Below are 3,686 nucleotides of genomic sequence, written 5' to 3'. Positions count from 1 at the left end.
CCCCCTCCCCTTCCTGCGTTGCTCTCTCCGTTGTGATTAGAAGCATTTCGCTTCCATTGCATTGTGGGATCCGTTACATATGTCTATGAGCGTTTCTACACATCCTAGAATTATAGTTCGCCCGTGATGCGCTAATGATTGTCATCGAAATAACATAAGGTGTGTGGCCCGATTGCTTGGAATTCACACATGCAGAGCCAATTCACTCCCGATTAGCTACAGCTTAACGCTGGGTCGTTACCAATGAGAAATTATAAGTTTCCATTGAGTTGGCCTCCATCAGCAGTGGCGAAGTTCAACAAGCAAAAGCAGCCATTTACCAGAGATGCGAACGGCGCTCTGAAATATTATTAAATTATTTTTAACATAATATTAGACGTATATTATCTAATATATACCGAACGGCTCGGCCATGGTTGATCGTGCTCCTCAGATGGGGCTCAGAATGCGACGGGCATTGTTTCAGCCCAAGGAGCTGTTATTAACAAGAGAGACAGCGCGATGTGCATTACATCATATTTCATGATTATATTGTTTTCAGATTAGCGACTGAAAGAGTGTCAGGTGCAGCACGTTTTTGTTGATTGGTCACCTGTTTTCTACTTGAAATTCTTTATATTATTTTTTAATACTTTCTTACTACATATATACAGCTTGTTAGTAAGCACTTTATACTTTGAAGGGTCCACAACGATTGGTTTATAATTCTGTATTGCAACAGCCAGAGAACCTTAATTATGTGCTGCCTAGATTTAGCTGGATAGATGTTTGCCTGTGAACAGTGATAGTGTAGCGACAAATCCATAGATTAATGTACGACGAAGCTGATTGATGATCAATAGGAGGATCCTTTAGTGTTGGGCATTCCTTTACTATTGTATTCTGGTCGTGTATTTAAGGAATCTTTCCCATTCGATTCTAATCTATTATGTAATTCTCATCCTACGAATGGCGTCAAGACAAAGCTGCGAGGCTTGCTTGGAGCATCTGACGACATACCGATCTATGACTTCGCCGTAGTATCCTGCTTCCAGTAATCTTCATTCTGCCGTAGTAGAGTCGAGGTGCGGTCATTTTGTCGCGACTAGGGACACGCTGTTGCTTAACTCCGGACGTTTCCTGCTTCTGCAAACTGTATCTTAGGGATGAATGTATCGTGTCTAGGGGCGTGATTTTGCTGATAAGAAGTTGTTATGTATGTGCGTGAGAGTCCACTTTACAGAAACTGCCTTTGTATGTGCGTGGACACATAGACGCTTGTCTGCCTCGCAGAATGACCACTGACAGCAAGAACAGTCCGCACCTGCAGTCAGCACGAACACGATCTCATTGACTATATTATACAACGTTGTGGAGATGACAAGCGCGCGAAATAACGCATCACATTTGACGCACAGTTTGATGGCTGTGCCAGTGCGTCTCTTTGTTTGGCAATGAAATTTGGCAGGGACATTAGCAATCTCGCATGTTATATGTTATGTTATGTTTTTTGTTTATTTTGTGTTGCTTGCAATATGCTTTGAACTGCATGTAGCTGCGCGCAATCGATGAGCTAGTATAGTTGCGGTGCCCCCCTGGAACGCGGCGTGCCTTAGAGATTAAAAACTTAGCGTGACTTTCATTAGACATTAACGCAAGTGGTGTTATAACCATTTTTTGAGTTCATGGACTCTTGGGAATTCCTTACGTGAAAGCTACGTGAGCCTCAGTAAATTGCCACATAGCATATATACACAAAATTTTGCATTCGCCGCTTGTTTCATGGTTCTCCCTCTGAATCCCTCCCATTCCACGACTCCAAATATGTCCATTGAGCACAGGCGTAAGAACCCTGCCATTAACGTGACACCAGTCACAGACACCGCCCCGTCAGCATAATTAAATATTGTGGTAACCTAATGGCATGGTTTTCTTATTTTGGTAAATACGGCTAACTAATGACAACCCGCTCATACTACGCTTAAAAGTTATATAAGACTGTAGTTATATAGTACGAAGTTGAGTAGAGAGAGAGAGAGAGAGGAGAAGAGATGAGAGAGAGATAGAGAGAGGACAAGAGAGAGCAGAAGAGAGAGAGGCAGAGTGAGGAGAGACGAGAGAGAGAGAGAAGAGAGAGAGAGAGCAAGACGCAGAGAGAGAGCAGAGAGAGAGTAGAGAGGAGAGAGAAATGAGAGAGAAAGAGAGAGAGAGAGCATGAGCATGAGAGATGAAAGAAAGAGAGAGAGAGAGGGGGGAGAGAGGAGAGAGAAGAGAGAGAAGAGAGAGAGAGAGAGAGAGAGATGAAAGAGATGCAGAGCCACGCGAAAGAAATGATGAGAGAGAGAGCAGAGAAAGAAGAGAAAGAGAGGAGCAGCAGAGAGAGAGAGAGAGGCATGAGAGAGCAGGCCCGTAGGAAGTATTGTGACTGTGACATTGCGGGGTAATAGGTTATAGACCCGCGGTATGGGGGATCGTCGGGAAGTTTTTAATTATCAATGGTTGGAATTGTTGTACGCGTGTAGAGTGTATATGTGCCAAATTATAGAAATGACAGTCATCGTTTCGATACCTTATCACCCACTACTACTACTAGATTGATTTTAAGACCGTACAAATAACCACCACAAGAGCAAAGAGCTGAACGCCAGTTACAATACAACACAGACACAACGTTGCTATAGGTGTTGTACAACAGTATATAAATGGTGTTCTTGGCCCGCAGGCCTGAATAAGCATCGAAGAGATGTTAATTATAACTACTTAAAGGGACTACGTCACGAATTTTCTATGGTAAAATTTGTAAAAAAAAAATTGCCATTTTTTTACATTAAAAGTAAGAACTAACGTTACTAAATATATTCTCAAACTCTCACCTGATAAAAATGTTTTTACGTTGGTTAAATTTGCAAAAATCTAGACGATTTGGTAATTTCTGTTGTCTAACACTATTCCCCCAGTAGCCTACTGTTCAGATACTGGCGTCTCTCTGTTTTTTACCGGCAAATTAGGGCATATAAAGAAGGTATATAAGCATAAAAAGTAAACAGAAACACTAATTGTATTTTCATACATTTTATTTTGTACAAATAACACACAAATGTACTACTTGATGGTGCTAGAAATTCGTGACGTAATCACTTTAAGACAGTTTCGGCGTATACGCAAAATAGTAAATACACTCTATTCATGCTAAATCACTGCAGATTCAAAGACCGATCTTCACTCGAATCATTCGGCAGATTATTTTCGAGATTTTCCAGCATGTATTCGGATCCCGTTTCAAACACGAAAATGGCCGACCGGTTGCCATGGCTACACCACATGACGCAATAGCACAATTACACGGAAAAAACTAATCTCACTTCTAATGCCTTCTAGACGTCCAGGAGGCATCTACCTTGTGAGCATAGTGCAAATTAGTGACCTCTAGTCCCGAATTTTACCGCAAAAATATTCAAAAGAATGCCTTTATCATCACCAAGATTGGAGATTTTCTACGATACAGAAATTGAGAGGCACCACGTGCCCTTGGGTTTTAGTACAGTTTTGTTACAGACTTCTACGGAGACAGTTTTTTGTGGAAAATCCAGCATTTTTCACTTTTACTAAAGACGACTACTTTTACACTTTATCTTGCAAACCCACACACACACACACACACACACACACACACACACACACACACACACACACACACACACACACAC

Source organism: Priapulus caudatus, unplaced genomic scaffold (genome assembly GCF_000485595.1).
Source record: "Priapulus caudatus unplaced genomic scaffold, Priapulus_caudatus-5.0.1 Scaffold2722, whole genome shotgun sequence".
In the NCBI taxonomy this organism is placed as follows: Eukaryota; Metazoa; Priapulida; class Priapulimorpha; order Priapulimorphida; family Priapulidae; genus Priapulus; species Priapulus caudatus.
This window is presented reverse-complemented; position numbering follows the sequence as displayed.